This window comes from Cebus imitator, unplaced genomic scaffold, assembly GCF_001604975.1.
Source record: "Cebus imitator isolate Cc_AM_T3 unplaced genomic scaffold, Cebus_imitator-1.0 Scaffold173, whole genome shotgun sequence".
In the NCBI taxonomy this organism is placed as follows: domain Eukaryota; kingdom Metazoa; phylum Chordata; class Mammalia; order Primates; family Cebidae; genus Cebus; species Cebus imitator.
Window position 1 is genome coordinate 4,268,595 of NW_016107488.1, and position 12,545 is coordinate 4,281,139.

Consider the following 12,545-nt stretch of genomic DNA (forward strand, 5'->3'; position numbering starts at 1 on the left):
TGCCTTATCTCTACTTTGTTGGTGCCCTCACTTACCTCAGCATCACTAACACCTGCATATGACTAGAATAATAGCTGACTTCCTGACGCTCTGTGATTCCCCTGGCCCAGGGCTGACATAAAGCTAGCATGCAACTGTATAGTCATGTCATTTTCTAAAATATCTGAGCCCCAGAGTGCACCCCTGCTAACCGGGCCTTCTGAATCCAACCCTTAGGATCCCCTCTACCCCTTGCCAGTCTCTGGAGCTCCCCATGTTCTAGCAATTAAAGGCTTAAATGTGGGCACTGAAAAGAATCTCTGGGAATCCATTCCAGCTGGCATCCAGTTGACATCCATTCTGTTTGATGGTGTTCTTGTCGTGCCCAATCAGAAAAACATTCTGCCTCATCATCAGTTAGCTAGAGAACTCAGAGATACCCCAGGAACCTACAGGCCAACCATTTATAGGCAGTGGTAAAGGAATAAGTATAAGAGTAAAATATTTAGTCACTTGCAGATTGGAAGTTGATTTTAGGTACCAGGACCTGGACTCTGACTGGTCTATGACCCCGTATAATTTGGAGAAAAGATACCTGTTGACTTTGGAATTCCAAAATGGTTCATAGATCCGTGCTTTTGTACATGCTCCTTTTTCTATCAGAATGCCCTTCCCAACTGTGCCCGTCTCGTAAACAGGCAAATAGCCACTGATCTTCTAAGACTCTGCTCATGTGTCACGTCTTTTGTGCAGGCTTCTCTGATGACCCTTGTATATTCAGGAAATCACATGGGTTCCCACAGAGATCATATCTTTCTCTGTTAAAGCACTATTGCCTTATGCTGCAGCCATTTGTTAACCCATCTCTCTTTTCCACTGAATCAGCAGTGGAAGGCTGGCATGCTGGAAGCACCTGGGGTGTTTTAAGATATGCCAATAATTGGGTCTCACCCTCAGAGGTTCTGATTTAATTGGGAAGAGATGAGACCTGAGCATTGAGATATTTAATACCTCCCAGGTCACTATAGGGCCCAGTTTGAGCTCCACTACACTGGATTATGAGCTACTTGAGTGTAGCTATCGTGTCTCATTCATCTGTATAATCTCTGCATAGGGCTCATAGCATGGCATACAGTAGGTGCTCATTGAATGACTGTATATCTTTATTATAATTGGCCTTGATTGAAAAGATCAGTAAGGGCTCTATGACAGAGACTGCCAGCTCTCCCCCAATAATCATTCTCTCCTCTATGGTGAAGTGGTAGAAATTCTGGCTGCAGGTGCAAGGCTGCTTATGAGAAAGACTACATTTCTCAGCTTTCCTTGTAGCTAGGAGAGGCCAAGAGAGTATTCTGGTTAATAGGATGTGAGCAGAAATAGTGTGTGTAATTTCGACATTATGCTCTTAAAAAGAATCATCATACCCTTCTTGGCCCCCTTTTCCCCTTCTCTGCAGACTGACATGCCAAACTATTTTATATTTTACTATCACAAAGATAGACGCCTGAGCCACTAACATTAGCAAAGTTTGTACTAACTCCACTCCAGTCTGGTAGCCAACTATGTTGCTTCACAGAAACAGTACTCACTTGGATCACCAATGGCCCCTCATCACTCTTAGGCTAATAGCCAAAATCTGTGTCCTGGACCACAAGGTCTTGCCTCATCAGGCCATGTCTGCCTCTCCAAACTCATCCTGCCATCTACTCCTTTGGTCTTTATGCCCTGGTCTAAACTGGCCTTCTCTTGGTTCCCCAAGTGAGTCTTGCTCTTTTCCACCACAAGATCATTAGAGGGGCTGTTCCCTCTGTCTGGAGTGATCTTGCCCCACATTTTCACCTGATTGACTCTCGCTCATCCTGCTGTCTTGCAGAGCTCAGCTTAGCTCAGGTCTCCCCTACCTTTCTGATTAGGCAACCCCCATATTTACATTTAAAACTCTGCATTCATGAAAGTTGCTTGCCATTGACTCCCCAGTGCCTGGCACACAGTCTAGCACAAAGTATGGGCTCGATAAATATTTGTCGAATGAGCAGATGAATAAATGAGTAAACCCAGGAGGATAATCTTGTCCTTCCACTGAAGACCAGGCAGAGGCAGGGGAAATGGAACACATATGGTTAAAACATTAAGAGAGGAAGGACTTTGTTTCTTAACAGTCTTCTGGAGAGCATCCTCCAATCATGATCTGGCTGGAGGAAAGTTAGCCAAGTGTGATCTCACTAGCCTGAGCCCCAAATTAAGTTGTTCTTGGCATTGTAGCCACCAGATCACAAATAGGTGGACTGGCTCTGCGCTGGGTAGCAGCCTTTCTTCTTTGTGCTATGATGAATGGGAGAGCACTAATATTTTTTCCTCTCTTATTTGCAGGCTCATCTGCTTAAAAGCCCCTGGCCTGAGCTCCCCTGAAAGAGTCATGAGCTCTTATCCAACATGATTCCTCTTGCCTGGAATTGCTTCCCCCTGTCCCCTTTTAAAATATCCACGTCTATACTCTCTTCAAGGCCTGAGCTTGCTCTGTCTCTTTCAGAAAGATTTAATGAGCTTCCCTAACTTGCAGTGCCCTTCCTCCACTCCTGAACTTCGGGAGTTTTGTCAGGAGATTCACTAAGCCCTCATGGTAAGTGTCTAGCAACATTATTTATTTTTATGTTACAGTACTATCTCCTCAAATAGAATGTGCATTCATTCAGGGCAGAAATATAAATCTTTTATTCTTAGATCCCAATGCAGGGGGTGCTGCCTAGTCAGTGTTCGGTGAAGCATGAAGTGTTTAAGATGATGATGACTTGAGGAAGTATATACTCCCTCTCAAAAGACTATTGTCAAGTTGCTCATCTGTAATCTGCACCCCAGCATGAGGGCGAAATAGAGTGCACATGGGTCTAAAGAAAATATTTAATGCTAAGATCAAAAGTTAAGTTGCTTCCAGCACATGACACCATGAGGGTCCTAATTTACTCCCAGCCAGATTAAAACAGCTCTGGCTGGGCCAGGTGGCTTGTGCCTGTAATCCCAGCACTTTGGGAGGCCGAGGCGGGCAGATCACCTGAGGTCAGGGGTTCAAGACCAACCTGGCTAGCATGGAGAAACTCCATTTCTACAAAAATACAAAAATTAGCTGGACATGATGGTGGGTACATGTAATCCCAGCTACTCTGGAGGCTGAGGCGGGAGAATCACTTGAACCTGAGAGGTGGAGGTTGCAGTGACCAGTCTGGGCAACAAGAGCAAGACTCTGTCTCAAAACAAAAACAAAATAAAAAAACCCAGCTGGGATTTGAATCTCAAAATTGTCCAGGGCAATGGAAATTCTAAGTTAATTGAACTTTGTAGTGAAAGAAAAAAAATTTATCAGTTAGGTTAAAAGAGCATTAATCTCGGGTGCTATATATTTTATTATGTTCATCCAAGGCCTCACAGCCCTTACATCTGACTACTTGATTTATTAATCAGAGAGATACTTGCAGCTTCTATCTGAGAAAACACCGAAGCACATAGACTGGTATGTTCGTTTGCTTTTGTTTGTCCACTCACCCATCTACCCATCCATCCTCCTACCCATCCATCTACCTATCCATCCATCTGCCTATCCATCCATTCATCCATCCACTTATCCTTCCTTCCATCCCTTCAGCCTGCCAGCCAGCAAAGATATATCGCAAGTTGCCCATGTGCTAGTCACTAAGCTAGGCATGTGATATAAGGACAGGTATTTAGTAACCACGTCAACCAAAATAATGGCTGCTTCTTTTGAAAGTTTACCATGTATTAGATACATGCATTGTGGTACTTTATCTTTACAACAACCCTAAATGTACAGGACCATTGTATGCCTCATCTCATATCTTCTTGACTCACCTTTTTAGTCTTGCTGTTGCCATGACAATCAGTTTCCTCTAGGTATAAATTGGCAGTACCTTGTTTCAGCTGCACCACTTATCGCTCACTTTCTGCCCTGCGGTTTCACTGCTTCTGCCAAGGATTTTACTTGTGGGAAATTGCTTGGCTATTCTGATGTGAGCTTAAGCTTGAAAGTGTAAAGGAGCTGCTCACAGGACCAGTGGAAGATGAGTGATGGTGGATAAATGCTCCCCTCCTCTATCTCTCAAAAAGACAACTCCGAGGTCATTCTACACAGCTCCTCAGAGGGTACCAGCAAGGTTGAGCTCCAGCTGCCCAGAATGGCTAGCTCAATAATATATGCTTATACTGACTTTCCCTCCATTTCTGATGCATTCTTCCTAGTTCCATCCTCCTGTTTCCTGGAGCCACTCTTTCCCTGCAAAACTACTTGCATGCAAGTCCTTGGTCTCCAGCCTGCTCAGGGGAGTGGGGAGGCGGGAACTCAAACAAAAACAATTCATATTCAGATTTTGAATAGGAAACCTATTTTCATTGATAGTTATATAGCAAAATATAAAAATAATATTTTAATACATATATAACTAGCAGTTAGGGAATATAGTAGACTGAATGGCAGCCCCCGAAATGTCAGGTTTGAATCCCTGGAATTTGTAAATGTTATCTTATTTGGGAAAAGAGTCTTTGCATAGGCGATTAAGCTAAAGATATTGAGATAGGGAGATTTTCCTGGATTATCCATATGGGCCTTGCTTAAATGCTATCACATATATCCTCTGATAAGATTCATGTGATGAGGCAGAGGGCAATTCGATACACACAGAATAGGAGGAGGCAATGTGAATACAGAGGCAGAGATTGGAGTGAGGTAGTCGGGGAGAGGCAGGGAGAGAATTCTCCCCTGGAGCCTCCAGAGGGAGCACAGCCCTGCCGACACCTTCATTTCAGCTGACTCACACTGATTTCTAATTTCTGGTAACCAGAATTGTGAGAGAAGACATTTTTTGCCATTTTAAGCCACCAAATTTGTGCTACTTTGTTACAGCAGCTACAGAAAACTAATACGAGGGAACTGGGGCACACAGCAGTCAATTTGCCCAAGATCTTAACAAGCAGTAATTGGTGGAGCCAGGATTCAGAGTTAGGTCTATCTGATTCTGGCACCCATATTCTTAATACTCTGCTTCCTCTCCAAAGAAGGCAAGATTTGTACTGTGGAGAGTAAATAGATGACTATACAAGGAATCATAGCTCATATTGGTAAGGACTGTAATGAAAGGAGGTGGGCGTCTGGATGCTGGGCACAAGGAAGGCGTCCCTGGGAAGATGTAATCACCTAGTGCAGTTGGAAACGCTGTATGACGTGGATGCTGCACTGAGTGATATACCAAATTCCCATCAGCCAATTTCAACCCACTTATTTATTTCTTTAACTTCTGATGCTGGCTCAAAGCCACGTCCCCACGAGGTCAGTCCAAGATGTTTGTCTTGGTTCTTTCACCCTGTTACCCAGGATGGACTGAGGTAATTCTCCTCAGTTCCGGATAATTCTCTAGGTCCCAACTAAAGTAAGACATTCTGACTCCAAAGGCCCAGGAAGGGATTTATTGTGGACTCAAGAGTTCCTTGAAGGGACACCTTCCATCAGTACACAGGGCCCACCAAATGAAGCTGGGGACCCAGTAGAAGTATGTGAGACTCCACTCTGGAATGGCAGATGTAGGACAACAGGAAGTAGGGACTGCGCAGAAACAAGCAAGGAGTTTCAGTGGGTGTTATAGTCTGAAAGTTTGTGTCCCCTGCAAAATTCGTGTTGAAACTGAATCTCCAATGCAATATGGTTAAGAAGTGGGGCTTTTGGGGGGTGATCAGGTCATGAGGTCTTCTTCCTCATTAATAGGATTAAGGCTTCCCACAGGGTTCGGCCCTTTTGCTTTTGACCCTTCCTCCACGTGAGGATGGAGCAACAGGGTGCCGTCTTGGGATTAGAGAGATGAGGCCCTCACCAGACACTGAATCTGCTGGTGGCTTGGTCTTGGACTTATCAGCCTTCAGAACTGTGAGAAATAAATTTATGTTACTTATGAATTATCCAGTCTGTGTTATAGCCGCACGAAAAGACTGAGATAGTAGGTTTGTGTGATGGAGATGTTAATTTCCTAACCATGCCCTCTCTAATTTGGTAACTAAGCCACAATAAAGCCATAAAAAAAATCCCAAACATTGCCACTTAGCATTAATGTTTCACTCCTCCAATATTTCTGGGGCTACTTCCTCCTCTCTAACCCTGGAGAAATTCCTCCAGTGATACTATGTGTTATTGCCTGATCCTTCTCAGGTACTGGGTTAGCCCTTCTGCTCATTTATTCCATAAAATGTATCAAGCACCTTCTGCCAAGCACTGGGTAAAGTTCTGGGGATACAGAGATAATAGATACAATCCCTGACCTCAGAGAGTTCACAGTCTAGGTGCAAAGACAGATGAATACACAACAATTACAAAATAATACTAAAGGCCTGCCATGGTAATATGGGAGAAGAGAGGAGTCATACCCAACTTCAGACAGACAGCAAGGGTGCAGAAGGAAGGCAGAGGGAAGTATGTACAAGAATGAGAACAAGAGACCGAGAGCAAGGGAGAGAGAACAGCTGGGAAATTGGGAGGCAGTTGGTGTGGTTGGAGCTCAAGGTAAGTATGCATGCAGCTGGCAAGGTAAACATGAGAGCCTCGTATGCCATTATGAAGTTAGACTTTATTATGAATGTAATGGTGAGTCATTGAAGCATTTTAAGTTAGAGAAGTGACATGATCAGATTTACCTTTTAAATGATCACTGTGGCATCGGGGTGCAGAATGTACTGAAGTGAGACCTGACTGGAGACAGAGAGGCCAGTTAAGGAAATATGGCAGTGATCCAGGTGAGAGAAGATGAAATGAGGATGACAATAGGGGACAGATGCAAGAGCAATTTAGGATATAGAATCAGCAGGAGCTGGTCATAGGTGGCTCATGGACACTGATGGAGAAGGAGTTGAGAATGACTTCTAGATTTTCAGCTTGTGCAAGTTGGTGAATGCGTAAGAATGAAAGTTTGAGGGAGAATAGGAAAGGGAAAATAATGAAATTGATTTGGGGATAGTCCAAGTTTGAGCAATTTCCCATCACATAAGTGGAGATGTTAGGTAGGCAGGTAATTTGGAAATCAGTTCCAGACCCTCTTCTCTTCCCAGTCAATATTCTCTCCTTCAGTAGTCTCATACATTCACATACTTCAGCTGCCACCTAATTGCTGATAACTCCGAAGCTTTAAATTCTGCCTGATCCTCTCTTCTGAGCTCTAGCTTCCTGGACCCAACAGTCACCAATTAGGGATTTCTTTTATTTATTTATTTATTAAGAGTCAAGGTGATGCTTTGTTCCTCAGTCTGGAGTGCAGTGGCATGATCATAGTTCACTTCAGCCTTAAACTCCTGGGCTCAAGCAATCCTCCCAAGTACCTGTGACTACAGGCAAATGACACCAGAGACAGCTAATATTTTTATGCTTTTTTTTTTTTGGTAGAGATGAGATTTTGCTATGTTGCTCAGCCCTCAAGTGATCCTGCTGCCTTGGCCTGTCAAAGTGCTGGGATTACAGGTGTGAGGCACTGCACCCAGCCTAGGTATTTCCTTTTGGATATCCCAGCACAGAGGTCAAATTACTGCCTCTCATTACCTAGTTAATCCGTCTAAAGTTGTACTGTCCAGTACAGTAGCCACCAACAACATGTGGCTACTAAGTACTTGAAATGTGGCTAGTACAGAAAAAGAGAGAGAGAGAGAGAATATAGGCCACAAACTGAAAGAAAATGCTTGCAAAAGAAATATCTGTTTTAAAACCTGTTATCCAAAATATACAAAGAACCCTTAAAACTCAACAATGAAAAAACAAACAACCCAATTAAAAAATGGGTCAAAAACCTTCACAGGCATCCCACCAACAAAGATATATAGATGGTGATCTCGTTTGGCTCTGTGTCCCCACCCAAATCTCATCTTGAATTGTACTCCCATAATTCCTACATGTTGTGAGAGGGACCCAGTGGGAGATAATTGAATCACAGGGGTGGTTTCCCTTATTCTGTTCTTGTGGTAGTGAATAAGTCTCACAAGATCTGATGGTTTGATAAGGGGACCCATTTGGCTTGGCTCTCATTCTGTCTCTAGCTGCCACCATGTGAGATGTGGCTTTTACCTTCTGCCATGATTGTGAGGCCTCTCCAGCCACATGGAACTGTAAGTCCAAGAAACCTCTTTATTTTGTAAATTACTCAGCCTTGGGTATGTATTTGTTAGCAGCGTGAAAATGGGCTGATACAGATGGCAAATACATATATGAAAAGGTGCTCCCTATCATAGATTATCAGGGAGATGCAAATGAAACACCAAAATCCAACACTGACAACAGCAAATGCTGGTGAAGATGCAGAGCAACGGGAGCTCTCATTCATTGCTGATGGGAATAAAAAATGGAACAGCCACTTGGGAAGACATTTGGATAGTTCTCACAAAACTAAACTTTCTCTTACTGTACCATCTAGCAATTATGCTCCTTGGTATTATCCCAAATGAGCTTGAAACTATGTCCACATAAAAACCTGCACATAAATGTTTATAGCAGCTTTATTCATAATTGTCAAAGCTGGGAAGCAACCAAGATGTCCTTCAGTAGGTGGGTGGATAAATAAACTGTGGTGCCTTCAGACAGTAGAATATTATTCAGCACTAAAAATAAATGAGCTATAAAGATTGAAAAGACATAGAGGAATCTTAAATTCAAACTATTAAGTGAAAAAAATTAATCTGGAAAGATTACTATTATACGATTCCAATATAGGACATTCAGGAAAAAAGCAAAACTGTGGAGATGGTAGAAGATTAGTTGTTGCCAGGGATTATGGGGAAGAGAGGGATACAGAGGTGGAATGCAGGATTTTTAGAGCAGTGGAACTACTCTGATTATTTTGGTGAATAAATACCAATATACATCTGTCAAAATCTATAGACTGTACAATACGAAGAGTGAGCCATAAACTATGGAGTTTGGGTGATAACTATGTGTCAGTGTGGCTTCATCAATGGTAACAAATGCACCGCTGTAGTGCTGTGTGTGGAGGGGTGTATGCGGACTCTCTGCACCTTCTGCTCAATTTTGCTGTGAATTGAAAATTACTCTAAAAAATAAAATCTATTTTTTTTAAAAACTGGCCAGTCCAAATTGAGATGTGCTGTCACTATAAAATAAGCCCTGAATTTCTAAGACTTGTGTGAAGAGAATGATGTAAATATCTTATTAATATTTTTATATTGATTACATGATGATAATAGTTGGTATAAAGTAAAATATATTATTACAATGTATTTTGTTGTTTGTTTTAAAAAGTATGGCTACTAGAACATTTTAAGTAGTATATTGACCAGCCTTCCAATTCTACTGGACAGTGTTGGCAGACTATAAACAAACCAGTATCAGAAATCAGGTCTCCTGACTTCTAATCCAGGATGAATCCAAGGAAATGCAAATGGAACACACCAAACACACCATTTAGGAAACATACTTGAATCACCTACTCTGTAATGAATAAGCTAGATGTGGTTCTTGCTCTTGGAAAGCTCACAGTCTTTTTCTGTCTTATTATTGAGATCATATAAGTAACAGCTTTGAAAAACACAAAGCACCTTAACAATATAAAGACTAATATGAATGCAATTTCCAGGTAGAAGAAAGATATGCTCTTATCTTCAGAGTTAGGTACAGTAGGGATTTCTACTTTGTGTAGGTAGAAAACTAAGCAATCAGTCCAATAATTGTGACCAACTAAGTGACCTTTAAATGACATTGAGGCTATCCAGAGGGTAAACACAGAACTATGACGTCGATGTAATCTGTAGCAAAAGAAGTTCACACTGGGAATATAGAATGGTACAAAAACCAAGAGTCTTACAGAGAGAGCTTTGCATATAGACTGAACTTTGCCTTGGAAGTAAAAAGAGAAGTTGGATTTTAGTCAACTTTCCCTCAGCCAGTGCTGTTGGGAGATCATGGTGGAACCAGGTAGGGCAGAAAAAATGTCAAACGAGGCCTCGAGGGAAGTGTAAATCATGCCTCATTGGCAGGAAATGGCAGCAGCAGTGACATACATAACAGAAGGCATGGTCCAGGCAAGAGGCAGGCCTGTTTGATCCAAACCTCTGGGAGAGCCAAGGATGTAAGGCGCAGGTGACAACAGCCCTGGTTTCCAGATGGATGGGACGGTGGAACAAAGTGGAGCCCAGGACCAAGCTTTACGGGTCTCAGCAAATTCTTTCTCAGGGACCATGTGCCCTGGAAGGAGGTCTCCTGGGACTGGGCTGCTTGTTTCACAGGTGAAGGGGAAAGTGTAGCAGGAAGGGGAGAACCAGGTGCTGGTCAAACTCCTGCTGTAGGCCAGTCCCTGGACTACCCATGGGAGCCCAAAGGGAATAACATGGTTTCTCTCTCCAGTGAGCAATTCCCTACTGGGAGGAGATCCCATTTATTTGGCAGTGTTTCTCCCAACAGTGGAAGCAGACTATAAAATGATTAGTTTAAAAAGTACATTGCATTATTTAAAAACCAATTTTGATAAAATTGTCTAAACTTTTTTGTATAGTTCTATAAAATTGGGTTGTTAGAAGAAATAAATATAAGAGAACATTTTGTACTTCAAAACAAAACAAAAGGAACAAGAGGAAAAATCCCATTTTGCCACAGTAGGCATGGATTTTTGTTATTTGCTCATTTTCCCCAAATTCAGGTACATGCCCCACACTACTGACAAGATCAGTTCCTATTATTGAGAACTCCAAGTGAGTTAAACATATTTTTTTACACTTGAAGAAATTATTGCATTGAATGCTTCCTGAAATATGGAAACCATTAGACCTAGGCTAGAAATATTTTTTTTACTCATTTGACAATTATTTCTTGGACTTTGACTATGTGCTAGGCACAGTGCTGGGCCCTGGGGATACACTGGAGAAGACAAAATCCATACTCTGAGGATCTTCCATTCTTTTTTTGGGGAGGGGTGATAAAGTCTCACTCTGTTGCCTAGGCTGGAATGTAGTGGTATAATCTCAGCTCACTGTAACCTCCACTTCCTGGGTTCAGGCAATTCTCGTGCCTCAGTCTCCTGAGTAGTTCGGACGACAGGCACGTGCCACCACACCTGGCTAATTTTTGAATTTTTCAGTAGAGATGGGGTTTCACCATATTGGCCAGGCTGGTCTCGAACTCCTGACCTCCTGATCTGCCTGCCTTGGCCTGCCAAAGTGTTGGGATTGTAGTTGTGAGCCACTGCACCTGGACGAGGATCTTTCATTCTCAGCAAATCAGCATGGAGTGTGATGTCAGGTGTTTCAATGGTAGAATGAGGGTAGACAATGGTGGGATGGGGGTAGGGTGCTATTTTTGAGAGGATGGCTAGGGAAGGCCTCTTTGGGAAATGACATTTGAAGAGACAAAGTTCGTAAGTATTATGGAAATGAAGAAACAATCCATGAAAATGTCAGGGGGAGGAGTGCTCCAGGCAGGGAGATCAGCAAATGTGGAGGTAGGGGCAATTCTTGACTTTGTTTTTGCCCAAGTGAATTTTGCCTATATAAATATGGCTGTCTATATATTCTTTAGAAAATTTACCACATTTGGGGTTTTCAATTGAGGTAGAAGTTTGGAAGATGGTTGGTAAAATGTGCAGAAAGATTCTTGGGGAATGGAAGGAAGGCTCAAGGGAATGATGAGGTGAGATCTTTAAATGGCTCTGTATCTCATAGTCTCATTCTTAGGGTGCCCCACGCTACTCTCTGACAAGATCAGTTCCTATTATTCAGAACTCCAAGTGAGTTAAACATATTTTTTTACACTTGAAGAAATTATTCTTCAAGTTTCTTTTTTTTTTTCTTTCTCTGCCATCACCCCAAAGTTTCTTAACCTAGGTACTGCTGACATTTGGGGCAGATAATTCACTGTTTGGGGTCAGAGTCGGGGAGTAGTCATGTGCATTGTAGGATGTTTAGCAAAATCCTTGATCCCTACCTACTTGGTACCAGTAGCACCTGCCCATTTGAAGCAACTCAGGGTGTTTCCAGACATTGCCAAATGCCTCAATATTTAATTCAAGTTTGATTGAGAGGAAGCTGTGTGTATTGAGCCCCAAAATGCCAAGTGCTTTCCGTGTATTAGTTTATTTAATCCTCACAACAATCTGTTGAAGGAGGTGTTGTAAGTTTGATTTTATATATGGGAAACTGAGGCTTCTAGAAATTGAGTGACTTGTCCAAGGTCACACAGCTAGTGAATAACAAAGCCCAGGATCCAAATTCAGGTTTATCTGACTCTGAAGACCATCTTGTGCTCTAGATCTGCACTAGCCATATGTGGGGGCTTAAATTTGAGCTAATTAAAATTAAATAAAATTCAAAATTCAGTTGCACTAGCCACATTTGAACTGTTCAGCAATGACACATGAATGGTGACTAATGTATTGGACAGTGCAGATCTAGCACATTTCCACCATTGCAGAAAGTTCCATTGGAAATCACTGCTCTGGACTAATTGGCCCAGGAGGAGGTGGGGGCATGAGATAAGTGAGTAGACATGGCCTTAACCTTCACAGCTGGAATGCTTTAAGTATCAGGGCTAT